Here is a 12,147-nt window from a genome sequence, read left to right as displayed (position 1 = left end):
ATATATATATATGTGTATGTAAAGTGCTGCGTAAATTAACAGAGCTATATAAGTACCTGTAATAAATAAAAGAAATCCAGAATCGCATATGTGTGAACTAGGGCAGCTCTATTCACACCTGGGCGCTTTAAGTGGGGGGGGAGGGATGTAGTATACCCTGAGGTAGGCCATGTGTAAAGGGGAGCTCAACCATTACCAAGGAGGACTCTGTATTCTATGGAACATGTGAAGCTTGTCCAATGGAACCATTGGAGACGGAGGAGAGCGAGACGGGGGAGAGAGAGAGAGAGAGATTCTGTTTTCAGAGATCAGAAAAGATGTCTGTACCTGTGTCTGGGGGAGAGGGAAAGGAAGATGGGGGGGGGTTAGAAGAAATTGAGGTAACCTATGCTGTAGAATTAGGAGTTTGTTGGGTAACATTTTAACGTTTCCTAATTGCACTAGAAGGATTAAATCTATAAATTTGAATATGGCATTCACAATAAACTGCATCATTTCCTCTTCTACTGGCCCTTAAAAAAAAAAAAAAAAATACTAAAATGTCTCTAAACCTAAAACCACAAGTGTAATATTTTGGAGCTCACCAGTTCTTCACTGGTTTTTGTTTTCTGTTTTTAGACAAAACATTTTCAGCAACTACAGAAAATAGCTGTTGATATGGCCACACAGTACTTTCAGCAAAATCAATGTTCTTTTTTCTCTTGTAAACGCCTATAATAAAGGTGATCAAAGGCCTACTGTATTCGAAGTCCAGTCTGTGTGACAACCATGGTTCCCTCCATAGATACAGTGCGGAAGGGAGTACAGCCACTCTTGGATGGGAGGTGTATTGTTTGTAGGATTATCAAGTGAAAACAAAGAGAAGAAATGGATGACAAAATGAAAAAAGAAAACGAAAGCAACCACCATATTTAGGCTTCATGCACATGGGGGGTGGGGGTCAAAAAGCTTTGCTTTTACGGGCCTTTGGGGGGGGGGGGGGGGGGGTTGCACATATAGGCATTTAAAGGTTGAAAAAGAGCACCAAAGGCACAGTCAGGAGAGGAGCTTAAGAACAAAAAAGAAATACTTAATGGGTCTAAATGCGTCTAGGTGAGTTTGAGCATTAATGCATTCCAATGGCCAGAATAAATTGATATATTGCACAGTGGCTAAATGTTTAGCACTTCCGCCTGGCGGTACTAGGATCCTTGGTTCAAATCCTAGCCACAGCACTTCCTGCCTGGAGTTTGCATGTTCTCCCTGTGCGGGTTTCCTCCTGGTACTCCCGGTTTCCCCCTTACACTCCAAAGACATGCTGGTAGGTTAATTGACAAGGGCCAATCATAGGCCATAATTATGGTGTACGCCCTGCTACCGGTCAGACAATTCATCCATTCACACCCAGAATGAGAAATATTATAAGCTGGGAAGAGACTAGTCATCAGAGTGCAAACATTGTCATCGTACTATTATGTCAGATCTGTAGAAAGAACGGTCCCAGAAATGTGACCGAACGCCGGACTGTCTACAACCAGCAAGAGGGAAGGATGCAAACCAAACAGGCACCAGTCTTCTGCACTGAGAAAATGATCAACATCAAAGATGTCCATCTGGGGGTGCAAACAAAGGGCCCCTGCTGTGTCATGTATGGGTTTGTCTAGATTGCTTAGGTAGTGTGGCTTAAAATGGAGATCTACCCCCCCCCCCCCAAAAAGTAAAAAAAACCCCAGAAACATCAAGATGACATAGGAAGTTGTGCAGTGTACTTAGTGAAGAACAGCACCAGGGCTAAATGGTTAGCACGTGCGCCTAGCTGTACTTGGGTTGCTGGATCAAATCCCAACCACAGCACCACCTACCTGGAGTTTGCATATTCTCCCTGTGCCTGCGTGGGTTTCCTCCCGGTTCTTCGGTTTCCTCCCACACTCCAAAGACATGCTGGTAGGTGAATTGGCTCCTGTCTAAATTGTCCCTAGTATGTGTATGCATGAATGTGAGTTAGGGACCTTAGATTGTACGCCCCTTGAGGGTTAGGGACTGATGTGAATGTACAATATATATGTAAAGTGCTGTGTAAATTGATGGTGCTATATAAGTACCTGAAATAAATCATTTTGGCCAATGGAGATCATTACTGAAACATTTGACGCGTCTAAATGCATGTGCAATATATGGCTTTTACCACATTTTTTTAAGCAGCTTTTTTGCTGCCAGGAAAAGGCATTCAGAGGGGCTAAACAAGACATCCTGTGTGCATTAGGTCTTCAGGATGCTAAGATGAGATATATTAGTTTTTTCATTTTGGTTTAGAAAAGCTCTTCCACTCACTCTGTAAAAAAATAAAAGTCAGCAGCTACAAAAACTGTAGCTGCTGACTTTTAAAAAAACAGCCACTTACCTGTCCCATGATCCTGCGTTTCCCCCACCGCAGTCCGTTTCACCAGCCATCCTGTATTCCAGGAGGCCGGCATCTTCAGTGCGGGCACCCGGCTGTGACAGCTTGCGGCTTCACAGGTGGGTGCCCACTGCGCATCCGCGAGTAGCGTTGCACTTCCTGAATGGCCCCGTTGTCTTCTGGGATCTGTCACATGTCCCACAAGACTTCGGGGAGGAAGGGTAGGAGGACAACTTCGGCTTCCGATCGCCTAGGCCAGTGGTTCTCAACCTATGGGTCGCGACCCCTTTGGGGGTCGAACGACCCTTTCACGGGTCCCCTAAGACCATCAGAAAACACATATTTCCGATGTGTAAAGAGCAGCTACTGTGTAGAAAGCAGCTGCTGTGTTAAAAGCAGCTACTGTGTAGAAAGCAGCAGTATTGAAGGTAAAACGACACTCATGAATTATAATTACTGGGTAAATAATTTTATGGTTGGGGGTCACCACAACATGAGGAACTGTATTAAAGGGTCACAGCATTAGGAAGGTTGAGAACCACTGGCCTAGGCAATCGCAGCGGAAGTGGGAGCGGGTACCTGTAAAATTCGGGTACCCGCTCCCCAAAGGTGCTAATCCTTAATGAGGAGCGAGGGACCAATCTTTAAAGTGGAACTTCCCCTTTTGGGTGGAACTCCGCTTTAAGCAGTCCGCTACAGTTTTATCTGTAGATGATTTTGAATGTCAATTGCTCTGCCAGACCTAGGTGCTCCCTCTAGTGGATATCAGCCTGTATATGAAATGTCCTTTTGAAAATATACCAAGATCATATTAAAAAAAAATGACAATTCAAAGACAGTATGCATTGCTTGTGAATTCATCTATTGTGGACAAATATTCCTTCTTTGTTTCTAGGAAGCATGATTCAATGTGTTGCTAAGCTTTTCCTTTTTTTTTTTTTTTATATACCCGTGATTAGTTTAGCTTTGACCATATTCAGACAAGGAAACAAATAGATAAGGCGAAATCTCAGACGGGCTTATTTTATTACAAGGCGGTACAAATACAAATACAAAATCCCATCTCTAAGAAGCAATTAAACGGTCCCTGTACACCAGGGGGAAGTGTAATCCCTCTTTAGCGGCTTGGAGCTGCAATATAAGATTACCGTGTCGCATGCAAATCTGTTGGCGTTTCCTCTCTAGAATTTCAGCCCTGTCTGCGCGTTTTTATCACTTTGTGACAGTGAAAGGATCGCCGCGGAGGGGGATTCTACAATGAAATAATGAGCCGACTAATAACGTCATGCTGTCCAAAGGAACTATAAAATGCAGCAAACATGTTACATCAGGTAAACATTTTAGCAGATGTTTATCCCGTTTCGGGGTCCGCAGGGAAATCCACGTTGGTTAGAAACTGGAGATGGACACACTTTGGAATGCCGTAGATAACTTCTAAATTGCTAGTGATGCATCGGTTTTAAAGCTGTACTCTAGACAGATATAAAATACATTTTAATTAGCTTCTGTATTCATTAATACATCATTAAATGTTTTGTGCAAGCCGTGTGTCTGTATTTGACTAGGTATCAGCCCCTTGCCATTTCAATTACAGCAGAGCTAAGAATGATAGAGGGAGAAGCAGTACATGGAGCCAATGCAAGTGTGCTGTAGTTCTCATGTGCTAACAAGGAACTTGCTGATAGGAGGAGAGAGCAGATTGATAGAGATGACTGTAAGTCACTAATTAGAGACTGTGCCCATGCCCTCAAACTATTTATTGATCTTTCATGATGATGGCATTCAGGATGCAACTAAAATAATAAATATACATGTATGCATCAAATTAACACGTTGACTTCTATATAAACACCAGCAATACTTAAATACAAACAAACTTACTAAAACGTATTGTTTTTTTCATTGGCTTTCTAGACAGCATCAATTGGCTTGCATTTTTTTTAATAGGGGGGTCTATAAATTTCTGGGCAATTGGGCATCTCTGCCATAGTGAGAGGTGTAGAAGAGGTCACATGGCAGTGGGTATTAATGAGGCAAATTACAGATGGAAGTCATGTAAGAAGACAGTACTGTAGGCAACAGGTTATTGGGTACTGGATATACACTGATCAGGCATAACATTGTGATCACCCACCCAATATTGAGTAGGTCCCCCTTATGACGCCAAAACAGTCCTGACCCATTGAAGCATGGACTCTATTAGACCTATTTAAGGTATGCTGTGGTATCTGACACCAAGCCATCAGTAGCAGATCCTTTTAGTCCTGTAATTCGTGAGATGGGGCCTCCCATGGACCAAACTGTTTTTCCAGCACATCTGACAAACTAAATGGAGATACAGAAGAATTTAGACGCCTGGTCAACACCTCAAAGACACCTTCCATTGCTCTGTTGTCCACTTTTGATGCTCACGTGCCCATTGTAGGTGCTTTTGGCTGTGGACCAGTTTGACCAGTCTGTAGCTATGAAGCCCCATACCCAACAAACTGTGATGCTCTGTGTGTCTTGACACCTTTTTTATTGGAACCAGCATTAACTTTGTAAGCAGTTTGAGCTACAGTAGCTCTAGTATTGGACTGGAACATATGGGTCAGTTTTTGATCCCCACGTGCACCATGGAGCCTTGGCTGCCCATGACCCTCTTGCAGGTTTGACTTCATTGGAATACTTTTGGTAGGTCATGATCACCGCAAACTGGAATCATTCCACAAGAGCTGCAGTTTTGGAGTTGCTCTCACTCGGTCATCCAGCCATTAAAAGAGAGATTATTGGAGGTGGAAAATTCAGTACAGGCATATGGAGGGAGAATAGAAAAGTTCTGCAGGTGGACAACTGGCTTCAAGACAAGGATAGTGGATAAAATATTAGGTACAGGACACATGGAAGGAATATAGAATATCTGGTACAGCGGATATGAATAGAGTATAGAATATCCGGTAGAGGACATGGATGGAACAGGTATAGAATGTTGGGTACAGGAAATGTGGAAAGAGTATAGAACATCAGGTTTAGGACATATGGAGGAGTATAGAACGTTGGATACAAAATAGGCTATTGTTCTCCCAATGGGACTTTAAGGTATTCATATCAGAACATTGTAAGAAGAATGTCAGATACAAGACATATGGAAGCCATATAGAATGTTGGTTGGAATATATGGATGGATTATAGAGTATCACATACACAACACATATGGATGAATTGTTGAATATTGAGTACAGAACATATGGATGGCTTATAGACTGTTGGGTGCAAAACACACAGTATAAATTAAGTATAGGATATCTGGTACAGTGCACATGTAGGAAGTATAGATTATTAGGTATGGAACATATAGGAAGCGTAAAGAATATTGTATATTGGACATATGGATTAAGCATAGAATGTATGGAGAGGACATATGGAGAAGCATTGAATATTGGGTACAAGATCTGTTGATGGAGTATAGAATATTGGGTACAGGATCTATGAATGAAGTATAAGATGTCGGGTACATGACATATGAAAGGAGTATAGAATATTATGTACTGAACATATGGATAGAGTATAGGATTTCTGGTACAGGACATATGGAAGCATTATGGAATACCTGGTATAGGACATATGGATGAAGTATTGAATATTGCGTACAGGATCTACGAATAGAGTATAGAATATTGAGTACAGGATGACCTATGAAAGGAGTACAGGATATATGAATGGAGTATAGAATATTGAGTGCAGGCTATATGCATGGAGTATAGGATTTCTGGTACAGGACATATTGAAGCATTATGGAATATCTGGTATAGGGCATATGGATGAAGTATTGAATATTGGGTACAGGATCTACAAATAGAGTATAGAATATTGAGTACAGGATCTATGAATGAAGTATAGGATGTCGGGTACATGACATATTTATTTATTTCAGGTACTTATATAGCGCCGTCAATTTACGCAGTGCTTTACATATATATTGAATATTCACATCAGTCCCTAACCCTCAAGGGGTGTACAATCTAAGGTCCCTAACCCTCAAGGGGCGTACAATGTAAGGTCCCTAACTTACATTCATACATACACATACTAGGGACAATTTAGACAAGATCCAATTAACCTGCCTGCATGTCTTTGGAGTGTGGGAGGAAACTGGAGTACCTGGAGGAAACCCATGCAGGCACAGGGAGAACATGCAAACTCCAGGCAGGTGGTGCTGTGGTTGGGATTTGAACCAACGACCCGAGTACTGCCAGACAGAAGTGCTAACCACTAAGCCACTGTGCCGCCCACATATGAAAGGATTATTGAATATTAAGTACAGAACATATGAATGGAGAATAAAATTTCTGGTACGGACATATGGCAGTATTATGGAATATCTGGTATAGGACATATGGATGAAGTATTGGATATTGGGTACAGGTCACATGGATGGAGTTTAGAATGTCATGTACAGAACATATGAATGGAGAATAGAATTTCTGGTACGGGACATATGGAAGTATTATCTGATATAGGACACATGGATGGAGTTTAGAATGTCATGTACAGAACATATGAATGGAGTATAGAATACCTGGTATAGCACATATGGAAGGAATATAGCATATCATGCACAAGAGAGTATAGGATGTCAGATACATGACATATGGAGGAAGTATAGAATATTGGGTGAAGGACATATTGATGGAGTATAAAATATGAAGTACATGATATGGTCGGAGTATAGAATGTTGAGTACCATACATATAGAAGCATTATAGAATATAGGGTACAGGACACATGGATGGAGTATAGAAGAGGACATCATTAAAAGGCAGTCTAATCAGACAATCCTGTATAGAAGTATGGAAATGGTATATAGGAGGACAGTGAAGCAGGTATCATCTGGTATAGGACATATGGAAGGAGTCTAGAAGAGGGCATTAGTACATGTTCTATGAAGTATGGTCTGTCATGTAACTTGCAGCATCATGCTTTGAGATAATCCTATTACACTCCTGACAGATCAGTGGTTGGGCAACCCTCAGGGCATGGCAGCATTAGGGTGAATGTGTCCCTGCATGAGCTGTACGATGTAATTAGTCCAGATTATTGGAAGACATTCAGGAGACATGTCCTTCTGCATGCCTTACCATCAATGTTTCTTTGTATTGTGTCGCTGATCTCCCTGGTAACCATTTGTCATGAACACAGGAAAAAAAAAAATCTCAGAAACCTTGAACATTCACATTCTACTTCTCCAGTACAGCGTGTTTGTACCATTGCTCGAGAGCTGCTTTACATGATTCCTGGGTCCTACATGATCAGGGCAAACCCTGTACCCTTTGCTTACTTTGGTTTGTCCAGTAGGGGCACTGTTCAGTTCCATTTCATGTTTGATGTCAACTTAAAGGGTATCTCTACATTTCCAATCCCCTCTGGGTGATCAATGTACATTGCAGGGATTTTAACAAACTTTAGCAGATACCTTTTTTTTTTTTTTTGTTCTGAATAAATAGTTGCTAGTTTCACCAAGTTCTTTGCAGATTGATTCTGAATGGGAAGATCGGGTTCATTATATTCCCCTAGTGCGCTCTCGGTGTTCTAATTAGGAAAGTTGCAGTGTCTTCATCCCTTTAAATGGATTTAACCCTCGGGGAGTATCTCACCAAAATTGGAATTCCTAATCAGGGGATGACTAAACTTTGGCTGGCATCTTAGTCAAGACTTCTAAGGAAATTAGTGAGCCAATCTCACAAGCAGAACTTGCCATTCTTGGGGGTGTTCTGTACAGAACATGTTCCTTGCTTTGTTTATATGCTATAGTACATTACTGATTGCCTGTTTTGTTGCTGCCCATGATAGACGTGACTACTCTCTTGTCTGCTGCCTGCCCACAACCTCCAATTGTACTTGACCACTCTTCTGCATTCTTGCCTGTTGCTGACATGGACTGTCCTGACCTCTTCTCTGCTTTATTGCCCATCACCTTCTGCCTATTTTGTAGCCACCACATCATAGCCTCCTTGTCCCCACTGACTGGCAGGGTCATCCTGTGGGCCTGACCTAGTACCAGCATGCATTAAAACCCATCTTCGCCATAAGAAGGTGATGAAATCCCCTTAGGGGAAGTTTCTGTATCATAGGTGTCCATTAAAAAACCGTTACAGAGCAGAGCAGTATTACAGCCAGAACATTATCTGAATTTGTATTGCTGGGTCGGGGATACAGTACTTTGCACAGGAATGAGCAAATCAGTGTGTAGGCAGGTGTAGATTGACCTCCCTACACAGATGGCGCTGCTGCTACCATCCTGCAGGGAGATTGGAGGACAGGAGGAATGCCCATTCCTCTTAGGCCTCCGTATATGTCAGTGGGTGGGCTGCTGTCTGATTAGACGCCGCCACCTGGGTGACCCCTGTAGCCAACTTTATAAAAATGGCTTACTGAAGTTGGTGCTCATTCTGCATGTGGCTTGGTTAGGGTCAGGAACCCATTTGACAGGGAGAGCGTACCTAGCGTAGAGAGAGGTTCCAGAGGAGGAGGGACAGTATAGGGACTGTCTTCAAGAGGGGAACCTTTCTGCTACTGGCGCTTGCGTCATCTGCCTTCCAGCCACCCCCTGCCCCAGGTGCTGCTGCTCTCTGTGCATTGCTCTCTGCAAGTATTGCATGACCTTCTGTGAGTGTTGCCGCCAGTCCTAAGTCTCTGCATAGACTCTTTTACTGTATTTTGCAACATTTTTGACAATACACCCACATGGAAGAAAAATATATTTTTAATATTAATATATATATTATATTAATATTTTTATATTCTTTCCAAATATATTGACATATATTTGAAATCCTACAATTTTAGCCATATACAATATATTTCAAAATATTTTCAATATATACTATATATATATATATATATATATATATATATATATATACAGTTGCAAGAAAAAGTATGTGAACCCCTTGGGATTCCGTGGCGTTTTGCATGAATTGGGCATAAAATGTGCTCTGAACGTCATCTAAGTCACAACAATAGAAGAACGCAGTCTGCTGAACATAATACTACACAAACATTAGATGTTGCCATGGTTTAATTGCACATAACATGTAAACATTCACAGTGCAGGGAGGAAAAAGTATGTGAACCTTTGGACTTAATAACTGGTTGTCCCTCCTTTGGCAGCAATAACCTCAACCAAACATTTCCTGTAGTTGCAGATTAGACCTGCACAACGATCTGGAGTCATTTTGGACCACTCCTCTTCACAAAACTGTTTCAGTGTAGCAATATTCTTGGGATGTCTGGTGTGAATCGCTCTCTTAAGGTCATGCCACAGCATTTCAATCGGGTTGAGGTCAGGACTCTGACTGGGCCACTCCAGAAGACGTATTCTGTGCTGTTGCAGCCATTGTTTTGTTGAATTACTTTATACTTTGGGTCATTGTCCTGTTGCCTCACCCATCCTCTGCGGAGCTTCAGTTGGCGGACAGATGGTTGTACGTTTTCCTGCAAAATGTCTTGATAAACTCTGGAATTCATTTTCCCATCAATGACAACAATCCGTCCAGGTCCTGAGGCAGCAAAGCAGCCCCAGACCATGATGCTCCCTCCGCCATGTTTTACAGTGGGGATGAGGTTTTGATGTTGGTGTGCTGTGCCTTTTTTTCTCCACACATAGTGTTGTGTGTTCTTCCCAAACAACTCAATCTTGGTTTCATCTGTCCACAGTATATTTTGCCAGTAGTGCTGTGGAACATCCAGGTGCTCTTTTGCAAACTTCCAACGTGCTGAAATCTTCTTTTTGGACAGCAATGGCTTCCTCCGTGGTGTCCTCCCATGTACTCCATTCTTGTTTAATGTTTTCTTTATTGTAGATGTGTCAACAAAAATGTTAGCATGTGCCAGAGATTTCTGTAGGTCTTTAGCTGACACTCTGGGATTCTTCTTTACCTCATGCAGCATTCTGCGCTGTGCTCTTGCAGTCATTTTTACAGGACGACCACGCCTAGGGAGAGTAGCAACAGTGCTAAACTTTCTCCATTTGTAGACAGTCTGTCTTACCATGGACACATGAACATCAAGGCTTTTGGAGATACTTTTGTAACCCTTTCCAGCTTCATGCAAGTCAACAATTCTTGATCGTAGGTCTTCTGAGAGCTCTTTTCTGTGAGGCATGGTTCACATCAGACAGTGCTTCTTGAAACCAGTAATCCCAAAACAGGTGTGTGTTTTTTAAGGAAGGACAGCTGTCAGCAACACATCCAATATCATCACACTGATTGGAGTCAAGGTTGGCTCACTCCTGGCTCCAATGTGCTCTGGGAGAAGTCATTAAGCTAGGGCCTCACATACTTTTTCCTCCCTGCACTGTGAATGTTTACATGTTATGTGCAATTAAACCATGGCAACATCTAATGTTTGTGTAGTATTATGTTCAGCAGACTGTGTTCTTCTATTGTTGTGACTTAGATGACGTTCAGAGCACATTTTATGCCCAATTCATGCAAAACTCCACGTAATCCCAAGGGGTTCACATACTTTTTCTTGCAACTGTATACTATATATATATATATATATATATATATACTGTATATTGAATATGGCCAAACTTGTAGTATTTCAAATATGTGTCAATATATTTGAAATACTACAATTTTGGCCATATTCAATATATTTCAAAATATATAATATATATACTACATGCTGAAATGCATTTTTTATATATTATAAAATATATGAAAAATATTTTTAAAAATATACATTTTTTAAATATATTCTTCAGATTTTTTTTTAACATATAAAAAAGGCATTGTAACATATATTTGTAAATGCATTCCAAAAATGTAGGTTTGTATTTTTAAAGACATACAGTATATTTGAAATGTATTTTTAAAAATATTTTTCATATATTTTGTAATAAAAACATATTTCGACATACAGTATATGTATATATATATATTTATTGAAATATATTTTTAAATATACTGAAAATGGCCAAAATTGTATTTAAATATATGTCAATGTATTTGGGAAGAATATTTTAAAAATATATTTCAAATATATTTTTTCTTCCTTATGGGCAGTTCCTGCAATTTCAACCACTGTGTGGGCCATGCGTTCACTTTGCAGTGCCTACCACCCGGGTCCTCCTCAGCCGACAAGTGTACTGCTGCTCCTTCACTATCCAATCATGAGCGGCGTTGGGTTATTAGACCAGGTTGTGACTGCAGTGTAACTCATTGGCTTGGGTCTTTGAATAACATGACCAGCTGAACAGAACTACAAATCCTATGACAGGTGTAACAGTTTATCCATAGTATATGTATTCTCGATGCCTGGACATGAGCTTTAATACAAGTCTAAGAGACTGCAGTGTACTGAGTACTGCCAGGCTGCGGACGCAAATACCTGTCTGCAAGGACACTAAGCTTTATAGACTCATCAGATATTAATAACATCCTCTCTCAGATAACTGCTGTGATCAGGGCGACCGTACTGTATGAGCCAGACAGCCCACTCACAGGCAAGAAGCTGGGTTTAGAAATGAGAAATCATGAAAAGATTAAAGGACGCTCCTATGTCACTGTGACTCAGTACCGAGGGCTTGTAAAACATAGCTATACGCGCACAAATCTCTATTTTTAACCCACTCATACAAAACCAAATAAAAATAATGAAACTGCATTGCAAAATGAATGCTAGCTGGACTTAATAGACCTTTGTGTAGATAAACTGGAGGACCTGAATAAAGACGAAGCGGAAATTGGAGTTGTTTGATCAGCTCTGTGGTTTTCTTATCACGT

The sequence above is a fragment of the Staurois parvus genome, unplaced genomic scaffold, assembly GCF_062004578.1.
Source record: "Staurois parvus isolate SC_StPar_1 unplaced genomic scaffold, SC_StPar_1.0 ptg000949l, whole genome shotgun sequence".
NCBI classification, from domain to species: domain Eukaryota; kingdom Metazoa; phylum Chordata; class Amphibia; order Anura; family Ranidae; genus Staurois; species Staurois parvus.
Note: the sequence above shows the minus strand (reverse complement) of the source record.